This window comes from Cyprinodon tularosa, unplaced genomic scaffold, assembly GCF_016077235.1.
Source record: "Cyprinodon tularosa strain WSP-4 unplaced genomic scaffold, ASM1607723v1 ctg767, whole genome shotgun sequence".
NCBI classification, from domain to species: domain Eukaryota; kingdom Metazoa; phylum Chordata; class Actinopteri; order Cyprinodontiformes; family Cyprinodontidae; genus Cyprinodon; species Cyprinodon tularosa.
In genome coordinates this window covers 169,840-181,404 of record NW_024039526.1, presented here as the reverse complement: position 1 = coordinate 181,404, position 11,565 = coordinate 169,840, and positions in this window count along the sequence as shown.

Here is an 11,565-nt window from a genome sequence, read left to right as displayed (position 1 = left end):
TTTGTCAATGAAAATGCCAGTGTTTAAACTCAGTCACTTTTTTTTTATTTTTGTTATATTATAAAATATTTATTTTCTTCGGTCTTGTTGCATTAATCTCTCTTGTGCAGACATCTTTTCCCTCCCTACACTATTGGAATATTGTTATTTCTGACAGTCTAACTGTGTTCACATGCTGCCAACGGCCTCCTCATCAGTATATGTTTTGCATATTCATAAAAATAAACAAATAAATGGGATGTAGCTATTATTTCAAGAATTGAATAAACACAGTGATCTATGGATAGGGTTTAAGGATCAGCTTCACATGTTTAACGAAGTTTGCTTGTGTTCTTACAAATCTTTATGATCAGTCCCCATGTGTGGTTGAAGCTCTCCCTGCCCATCACCCTGAGCACACAATCACTGTGGTAAAACCTGGTGGAGGGATCATCCCGCTGTATGGACCATTTTTTGGACCGTGGGGGGAAGCCGGAGTACCCGGAGTATCTTAAAGCAAACTTTATGGTTGTAGCCGGGTTGAACAAACGGTTGAACGTTGATTATATGCCACTGCTTTGCTACTTTCGTTTATTTTTGGGCGGAATCCACCCAGGATGCAGAGACGACTAAAATGGCCCTCTGTCATGGCCTGGGACTTGGACTTGAACACTTGATCTGACTGCATGCAAAGCGCACTTCACATGTGACTCAAACAAAAGAAATTACCTTCAAGCCATGAATAAATATATACCTATTGAGATCCTGTCCACACAAAGCCAAACCCTGGCCTAAACGCACAAATTTTTCACCAAACCAGCCTCTCATCCACACGAAGCCGGCGTTTCGGGGGTCTGTAAACAATCTTTTTTTTATTAAGCCTTCAGAGTGGGAAGATTTTGAAACGCCGTTTTCGCGTTTCCATCTTTAAGCTCTAACCGCATTTTTTTTCTTACACGCATGCATCATACCGTCGCCTCTACACACGCATGCGCGACACAGTATCACAACAACAATGGCGCCGTACTGTGTTGCATGGTTGCTGCTAATGCTACTCACCCTGCTGTTGGGCTTACAACAGAATCTTCTTCTTCTGGAATATCTCCAGGAAGAACAGAGCAATATCGACGACATAGTTCAGCACCTGAATTTGACTGAACCACGAAAATGGACCCGCAGGGCAACCATGTATAAATATTAGTGCGCATGCCCAACATTTCGTCGCCTATTTTTGCTTTGGCACCACAGCGCCACCTACAGACCTGGCATACATTTTGCAGCGTTTTCATGCATTCGTGTGGACGATCACATTTATTTTACGTCTCCGTCTTTACGACAAACGTTCTGGAAAATATTAGCGTTTCGTGTTCGTTTTGACTTCGTGTGGACGGGGCCTGAGAGAAATCAAAAACTTTGATTTGGGTCCTTTGTACGTGTATTTAGTCCAGGTTGAATCAAACTTGATGTCTCAAAATCCAAAAAGAATGAGTTACACAATCAAATCAATTTTATTTAGTTTACAGTGAGAGTCATTAGTTTGAGTGAACAGCTACATGTTACACTTTTTTCAGTGTGAAGTGATATTATAACTTTGATACCTTTTACATTCCTTTGCTTTGTTTCAACATTTCAAAAAAGCAGCCAAGAAGTTTTCAAAATGTTTCAAGCACACTTCCAAGGTATTTATTCTCAGTTTGCTTTATGAATCCTAGCAAATGGAAATCAAACATCAATTAAATTCATCCGGCACAGTAGTACGAGCTTTGTGAATGTGAGTGCAGGAAACCCGAAGCTGTCTGCTGTTTGCACGATGGTGATGCATTATTAAAATGCTACCTGTGGCTGGGGGAGGGATGCTATGTTATCATGCTCATTCAAGACCACAGTGGTTCTTCCTCTCTCTGTTGCTTGTGGGGAGACCAGTAACACACTGACCTAGTTTCTGCTCCTACATAATTAATTAGTTGCTCTTTTATTTGCTTTACTCTATCTGTTCGTGTGATTGTTGATTTTGTAGCTTCATGATCTCTTGCTCCTCCCTCTCTGTGGATTTCCCAAAGGTGTTGCAAACAACATAAAACAATCAGTAATAAAATTATATCATGTAAGCCAACAATAAGAATTACCTGTGAGGATTAATATGCACAAAAGTTTATGGTGGAAATGGTCACGCTTGCCTCATTTAATTATACGTGGTGGTTATGATTTCATAAGTCTTCATGGGAGACTTATGAAATCATAACCACTGCTGATGGATGGTTAAAAAAAATCTTAGCTCGGACCAGACTAACATTTTTGAAGATGTGCATTTGAATATATTTAATATAAAACTATAATAAAATTTCACAAAAAGTTCATCTTAACACCGGTAAAACACTTAATTGGTATTTATGATGATGCTGGTATGCTTTGCAAGCTACCAGACTATGGAGTGACCGATGGCCAGACTAAACTTTCCCTTAACACTGTGTCATGAGCTTAAACAGACAGAAAATTATAAGAGTCATTTTATGTATATTATCACTTAACAACATTTGGCTGGGTTTCCTGAGCAAAAAGTGAAGAGAACAGCAATTAATCAGCAGATTAAATTCACATTAAGCTTATATTTTAGTTATTCACTTGCCTTTAGGCTATGGTAACCTTAGTGATTAAAAGTATTGTCCATATTTTTACATTTTGATTCATTTTTTAATTAAATCGAAGAAAGATCCCACCTCGCAGCTCATACTTTGGGCCCGTTTGACACAGATGATCCTGGGAAACACTCTTATGGCTGAAAGATTGATAATTCTGTGAACAAGAGTGAGCTAAAATATAAAATTCCTCAAACAGAGATATCTAGCTGAGCTTGGGAGCATCCACCAAGATTATTAATAGGATGGAAAGTTGTGCACTGGAAAAACGGTCTAGAAATAAGTAAAAATGTCTCAAATTAAAGGAAAATTCCGGTTTTTAACACTTTTAGCCCATTTTCTGTAGTGTCCAGGATGAAATCGAATGATCGACACCAAAATTTTGACGATTGGTCCTGTCTCTGCTATTTGGCTCATGCAGAATCCCCCCCTGGCTGCTTCAGAATGGCTTCCATAGTGCATGTCAGATAATGTCCTTAAAACAACCTTAAACGTTCTTTTTTTAAAATATGCTACTCACCGGGTCGTCAGCGCTGTTCAATGACGTTCCAAAAAAAGTTTCGTGAAGAAAAACCGTTCCTGTCTTGTTTTATTTAGCATTTTGTAAATCCCAGAACTATTTTTTCCGATACATCACAACCGCTTATAAACTTCCGCTTCCCGTTCGAATCTGAAGCGTTGCACACTCCAGACCACTAGTTGGCGACGGTATCCTCTACCGTCAATCTCAAAGTCCAATATGTCCTCCTCATTTTCAGAGTTTTTTAAAGTGTTTAACAGAGACGTTAGCACCTCGACGTCGGAGTACACAGAGTGAAGCAGAAACACTTGGGCCTTGCGAAAAGACTACAACTAAGCGTAAACAGGCCCCATTTCCGTTTCCGGTGGCGGAGGGATATTGACTATTCCAACAGAACTCAATGGGATTTACAAAATGCTAAATAAAACACTACAGGAAAGTTTTTTCTTTACGAAACTTTTTTTGGAACGTCATTGAACAGCGCTGACGACCCGGTGAGTAGCATATTTTAAAAAAAGAACGTTTAAGGTTGTTTTAAGTACATTATCGGACATGCACTATGGAAGCCATTCTGAAGCAGCCAGGGAGGGATTCTGCATGAGCCAAAAAGCAGAGACAGGACCAATTGTCAAAATTTTGGTGTCGATCATTCGATTTCATCCTGGACACTACAGAAAATGGGCTAAAAGTGTTAAAAAAATGAATTTTCCTTTAAGTGCATTTACCCTTAATTCGAGAAGGTAAATGAGATGATCTGCCAGTGGAATGAGTCTTTTCCTCTTAAAATAAGATATTAGGATAAAATGCACTTGAAATAGGACAATGCAATTGTGTTTTCTTATTTTAAATGTAAATTGTCTTGTTCCATTGGCAACATGTCTCTTTTACCTCCTCAATTCAAGAACAAATGCACTTATTTTAAGAAAAAATGACTTATCTAAATTTTGATTTTTTTTTTTTTCCAGTGTATCAATATGAAGGGACGATGAAAAAGAGAGCACCTCAAACCTGCTCCCAAAGTGGGAAAAGTTTGAAGCTGCAGCTCCATGTAAACAGCAGGAACCGCTTCTGCTCCAGACTTTATGGATATGTGTCATGCCTTGCTTCTCCCACAACACACATACTCTAGCAAACCAACAACAATGGTGGACTTCAGAGTTTTGGTTTGTTTCGGAAGCTATTCAATTTACTGAGGATTTTTTGCGAACATATTTTGCTCCTCTACAGAGCCCACATGGACAACCGGTTGTTGGAAAACTATGTTCTCTACAGATGCTTCCTCTCAGTCCTGCAGTCGATGCTGTCCTGCAGTTTTGTCACACAAATGCATGATGTGAAATTTTGTACCTCTGTGACAGATATTGCAGCTCCTCAGGCTTTTTGTGATTAATCTTTACCATCAGGCTTTCCTGTGTGTCTGAGTGTAATCACGTATGCTTGTATCCTAGCAAAAATGAGCAAATACAGAATCAGCTTATATATTGACTTATATCTTTTGAAAAAAAACGATCTCAATGGGACTGTTTTACAATGGATTAATTCATTAAATGTTATCTTGCTCACTTCCTCATACCTCTTCTTCTTCTCCATTCTTTTAGGCCAAACAAGCACAGTGACACAAAGTGAAAAATGACACTAAGGAGGAGCCTCTCATGTGACACTGGACTGTAATTTCAGCTCTTAAAAACACAAGGATAGTAAGGGGTAGTCTCCTATTTAGCCAAGCGTTTTCTCAGACATTTTATGTCCCTATTTTATGGGAATTTAAATCTATTCTCTGTTCATACATACATTAAAATTAAGTGTTATGTGATGTAAAGATTTCCTTGAATTATTATGTCACTTATGGTCTTAAAACACACCTTTTTGTTAATGAATTGTCATTTATTTTCATATAAATGTAAACACAGTCAAAAGCCTTTCACATTTTCTTCTTCATTGAAGTCATGCAATAAGTCTCCTCCAAGCCCACTCACTCTCTCTGTCTGACTAACTGATCGTTTCCAGACTACCAAACTCTTAAGTATTTTTTTTCACTCTGCCTACTCATACATCACAAGCTCCTGTGGTCTAAACCTTCGCCACAAGCCAGTGCCGACAAACAGGAAGAAGAAACTGCGTGCGTGCTGTGCGGCATGCAGCTCAAAGCTATAGCAGACAACTATACCAACCACAATGCGAAAACAGCAGCTGTTATAGCATAGAGTTATGTCTGCAATAGCTATTACCGTATGTTAGTGTTAAAGCAAACCTGCATGTCTAACCAACTTAACTCAGCAATGAGGAAGAACAGAGCTGCTCTTATACTTTGAAAGTAAAGTCATCTATCTTTTATATTGTTTGACCTGAAACGCCCTTTCTATGACACGCCCTCTCTATCACACACACACACAAACACACACACACAATTTGTGTCACACTATTCTTAAGGGGACATTCCATTGACCTTCATTTAAAATGCTTTTATTTTTATGGCCTAACACAGACCCTAAGTCTAACTATTACCATCACATACCTATTCCTAAACCTAACCTAAACTCAATGCACATCTTAGTCCTAAACCTAACCCCAGCCCAAGAACAGAACCTCTCCTCATGGAGACCAGTTGTTGGTCCTCACAAGTAAATATAAGTCTCCAAAATGTGGCATATTCCTGGAAATTGTCCCTACCAAGTCACAAAAACACCCTTTCCCTTATTCTTATCATTACATGTTCATACCTCGCCCCAATTCAAACCTGCGTCCTAAACATGACCCTGACCATGAAACAGTTATTCACCTTGTGGTGACAAGGCATCAGGCCAGAAAATGGGCCCTACGATGAATCAGATACAAGCACACACACAGACACTCACAAGAGAAAGAGAAGATTGCCAGTAAAAGTAGTTTGTTTTCTGCTTTTGGCTATCGGAAATGTGAGATCATTGGAAATTGGAAATTTAGTTGCCATCCTTATTTAGCAACCATTGACTTTTTACATTTTTTTTCTCCTCCAACTGTTTTAGTGCCTGCAGATTATGATCTTTGACATTTTGTCCTTCCTGCTAGTTCAGTTTCTCAGAAAGTTGACTCAATGACAATCGTTAGACGTAAAAAGAGAAAGACACATACTCAGAAAGAAATTTTATTGCCAATAAGGCTGTAAGCAGAACAATGAATTATTATGAACTGACGAAGCAACCAGCTGATCCTCATTAACCACAGCTTCTGGTAAAACGGGTCTTACCTGTTTACCGCCTGAAATCTGAAACACCTGGACACAAAGATCCTATCAGTCCAAGCAACACTCAAAATTTTTGCTTCTGCATTTTCCTACTGAACTAATAATACAACTATTCATTTTTTCACATGTTCAGCTTTGAACAGATTTGTGTGTACACATTCAATATCTAATTTTTGTCTTTTACAGACAGAATTGGATTTTTTTATGAGACACCCATGTTAATATAATTTTGGACATCGAGAACCAATGTCCATGCGGATATTATCTTGATCATCGGTGTAGGAGGATGCAGTTTTGCTTAGCCGTTGGACTCTCCTCTCCATTTTTAGTTGACCCCCCTCCCACAAGACAACCCTAGAGGGGAAATTTGATCCTGTCCCCACTGTGCTTGGGGACAAAGGTCTTACCTCACGGACCCTCATCCTTTCCCAATCAGTAGCTACTCCCTCCCCCTATCCACTTCGCGCTTCGCAGTGCAGCACCCTTTGCCAGTGAACTGAGTCCTCTTGATGGAGCTGGAGGGTATATCTACATACTCCACTTTTGAGATGTTCTTCCCTCGCACTAGAGGAAAGGGAAGCTGTAATCACCATAGAAGTAGTCAAAGCTCGGGCACTGATTGCAATGAATGCTTAAGATCATCTAGAATAAACTTTGAGTTAGCACACACCTATGGCCTTAGCTACCATTGAGGACACCAATGTCTGGACATCAGTAATTTTTCTTCTGTGAGCTCCAGAGAACCACCAACATGCATGCTGCATTGCCAAAAAATCGGGCTAATAAAAGATTCTCATAGTAGGCTAATAAAGATTTTTTATATAACATAAGAAACATAAAAAGATACATTTTTTGGTCAAGAAAGAGATGGACCTCTCTCAAGTCCAGTGTTGTTTTCGTCAACGATGGGGACGACAAAATTATTCAGTTGATTCTACTTTTTTTAATGAAGATAATGAACATTGACGAGCTAAACGTTGATCTTTGTTGACAAAAACTTCAGAGTGTTTGTCAGTTTTTGTCGAGACAAGCCTTAATAAAAGTGTTAGCGGGTCAGATGTTTAAAATGCATCATTGTGCTGTAATCAGCTAAGCAGCCGTGCTGCTGCGTCTTGTTTGGTCACGCCGGACACCTGCTGTGCAGCGGTGCACATTCAGAATTACCGCAGATGGATCATGGCAGCAGTGGCAGGGTGACAATAATCTAGAATGATCTGGGTGTCATACAGAACACTGGTACTGCGTGCTGAACTCTGACAAACTCTGTTCTTCCAGCTGTGCTTGTGCAGAAATGTGTCTTTCTGCGCGCTGTACCTGTGCTCCACAGTGTTGGTTCGCTCTCAGCTGTACGGCACTTCCTGCCCTCACTACTTAATAAACTGTATGGGCTGATCATCTTCTGCCAAGCATAAAAAAATCCCCTTGTCTAACTATCAACATTTAATTTCTTCCAGCTCACAAGAGGTGATACTAAACATTCTTTAATTTCTACCAAAAGGAATCCCTAAATTATCCATCCATCCATCCATCCATCCATCCATCCATCCATTTTTTTTCATTTCATTTCAAAAAGTTTATTTCAAACCTGCACACATTTTACAATACATATAATGACAAACAATACATATGCATGGCTTGAAAAGGGGATGGAAGAAGCAAAAGCTTATACATGTCCAATCCCCTCGCGCTCATCCCAAGGACACTCCTGCAAATGACAAGACAAAGACAAGACAAACAACCCATCCACACTTGCATACAAGACAACACACTGGCCCAACGCTCCCCATCCCTGCAACCCCCTCCCTACATCACACCACCCTCATAAAACATCACTCACTCTCTTCCAGGTATTTTCTCAGGACATCCCGCTTAAATATTTTTTTGAAATGGTTTATGTTTTCACAACACTTTTGTTCCTCCGGTAAACTATTCCAGAGGGTGACACCACGACTTGAGATGCACATTGATTTCAAGGTAGTTCTTACTTTTGGTTGGTATAATCGATTTTCGCCTCTAAGATTATAAGTGCAAAGTGCCTCTCGCTCCTGAAAGAGTTTTAAGACATTTTCTGGAAGAGAGCCAGTTGATGCTCTGAACATTATTTGTGCAGTTCTTAAGTTTACAAGATCAAATAATTTTAAATTGGAGGATTGTAGAAATAACCAATGTAAATAATTTACTTTATGAATGATTCAAATGGCTGAAGATTGGTCTTAAAATTGTTTCCCCAAACTTCGATACAATAATTCAAATACGACATGACAAGTGAGTGATACACAAGGAACAATGCATTTTGGTTGAGGAAGTGACATGCTCTGTTCATCACTCCCACACATTTAGCAACTTTTGTGCGTAAATAATTAATGTAATCTTTCCAGGACAATGTCTCATCTATAATCACACCCAAAAAAGTATTTTGCTTAACACTCTCTATACTTACATTATCAATAATAATTTCAATTGGAACATTAGTTTTCCGTTTACCAAATAACATTAGTTTAGTCTTTTTCAAATTTAATGATAATTTATTGTTGTTGAACCATTTCTTTAACTTGTTCATTTCGATTGTTACTTGCGCCAAAAGTTGCTCCAGGTTGTCTCCAGTGCATACAATATTAGTGTCATCTGCGAAAAGTACAAACTTTATAACAGAAGACACATTGCAAATATCGTTTATGTACATAATAAATAACGTTATGCCCCTGAGCCCAGATTTAAGTTGTCCAAACTGTACAATTTGCTTTCTATCCTCCAAATAGCTCTGTAACCACTCGTTAGGTAACCCTCTAATGCCATACCTTTCCAGCTTTTTTAATAGTAAACTGTGATCAATGGTGTCGAATGCCTTCTGTAAATCAATAAAAATTCCCCAAAGAAATTTACATTTATCAATGCCATCTGTAATGCTTTCAATTAAATCGATTATTGTTATCTGACATGCTTGAACCAATTGGGGTTGCGAGGGGTGCTGGTGCCTATCTCCAGCTGTCTACGTATATATATATAATTTTTGAGAACCATATATTAATATATGGTTCTCAAAAATAAAACCATCCCGAACTTAGTGATTATGATTTTCAATTATTTTTCGTTTCTTCCTTTAACGCTGCATAATTTAATTCAGTTTAGTTTATACAACACGTCATCTAAAGCGACTTTACATAGATAATTCAACCAGGTCATACAGTCGTATCGGTTCAAAGTTTTCTATTTAAGGAAAATCAGCAAATTGCATCAACAGCAATCCCTCACACTAAGCATGCATGTAGCGAAAGTGGAGAGGAAAACCTCCAGCAGAACCAGGCTCAGTGTGAGTGGCCATCTCCCGAGACCAGCGCGGGTTTGAGGAGACAGAAGCAGACATACAGAAAGAAGTAAAGATAAAAAAGGTAACTGTCAACCAGCACCACAGTCAGCCCCTTCCAGGAAAAACAAAGCAAGGCAGACGAGCTCTGGGTCAGCTCCCATGTCAGAGGATGAAAGAGAGCACATACAGTTAGTCACTGTAAGAGAAGCAGGACCTCAGTGTAAAGCTCCAACATCTATAAACAAAGGTGTTGATGGCAGCAGCACAGCTGATATTTCTTTCCAGAGTGGTGTCACAGCAAAACAGGAACAGACTAGATGAACCAACTATGATGAGAAACAGCAGAGAGAGCATAAAGTTAGAGGTTGAATTAACAAATACTGCAGAATGGGAGAATAAAGATAGAACGAAGCAGAATTATGTAAAAGGGGTCCCTATGTCCTCCAGCAGTCTAAACCTACAGCAGCATAACTATAGATAATTCAGGATAACCTGAGCCACTCTAACTATAAGCTTTATAAAAAAGGAAAGTTTTAACCCTACCCTTAAACCTAGACAGGGAGGTTAGTTACACTGTTTAGTCAAGAGTTTCAACTGAAATATTTTTTACTTAGACTTTATTTATTCTTGTTAATTTTTTTTTTATACTTTGAATCGAGGTTCTGATGTATTTATTGCATATATGTGCAGTTATCAGATTGACCCTGATTAGAGCTCAATTCACACTTTGGTTTATCGTCCTAACAGACAGACAGTTGGGCTGGTGTTCACAGAACAATATATTACAGTCTGAATATAATTTGATTAAATACATTTTCCACAGGCTGGGTGGGCATTAAATATCTAATAATTGTACAACATAATAAAACATTTTTGCCTCTGTGGTAAAGGTTCTTTAAAAATGTAATTGCCATAGCTTAATCTTAAATTAGAAAACCGGCATCTGTCCTTTGAAAACAACATTATTTTACCTGATTCCTGGCAAAAGTGTTTGCACTGTATACATTTTTATTGAAATATTTTGACCTCTAATTTGCTTTTTGCTATAGAAATGGGCATGTTTAGGCCAAAAAGAAGGCTTACCCCAATCTGGTTTTATCCATGTTCTGATATCAGTATGAACCTGAGTATATCCTTCTTTTACAATAGGGAAAATTATATCCCATACTGATAAATTAAAGCTCATTAAAGAGTGATACAGTTCTTTTATTAAAGTACAGGTCAAATGTAAAGTTGAGATGCAGATTATTTTCATGCTTTGGAGAAAAAAAAGTTGACTGTTTCTAGTCAAAATATCTCCAGGTGGCTTGGATGGAATTTTGAGGATTACAACTGATCGTACATGTTTGCATACCAATGTCCAAGTAAACATTTTTTAACAAAAAAAAACAAAAAACCTTCAACTTTTTGTTCAGACAACCATAAATCTTTATTTTTGGTAAGAAAATAAAGCATAAAGAATAAAGCAAGTATCCTATATTTCAATGTAGCATTGATTTTTCTCTGCTTGCTGCAGCTTATAACTTTACATTTTTTGCCACTATGTTGGAGGCAACTGAGAGAGAAATTCTGTGGTAAAGTCAAACCCAATGGTAACAGAGAGGCGCTGCCAGCGGATCACTCCAGACAGCCCTCCATAACACTTGGGGTACTGTTCTTCCACACAGATTACAGCACTCTACCCAGCATGTCGTCATGTCAGTGAAAAAAAAATCCTATTATGATCAGGAGTTCGGTAATTGAAGTAATGAGAGTGCTTGATGTACTTAGCTGCTGAGTTTCTACCAAGAGAGCAGAGGCATTTTAAGCTCCTGTAAGTCTAATGCCAGTGTTTCTACTAATGCCACTTAAAGGAACATCCTGGGATTGTGAGAAAATGAGCAGCGCCTACTTTAATTAC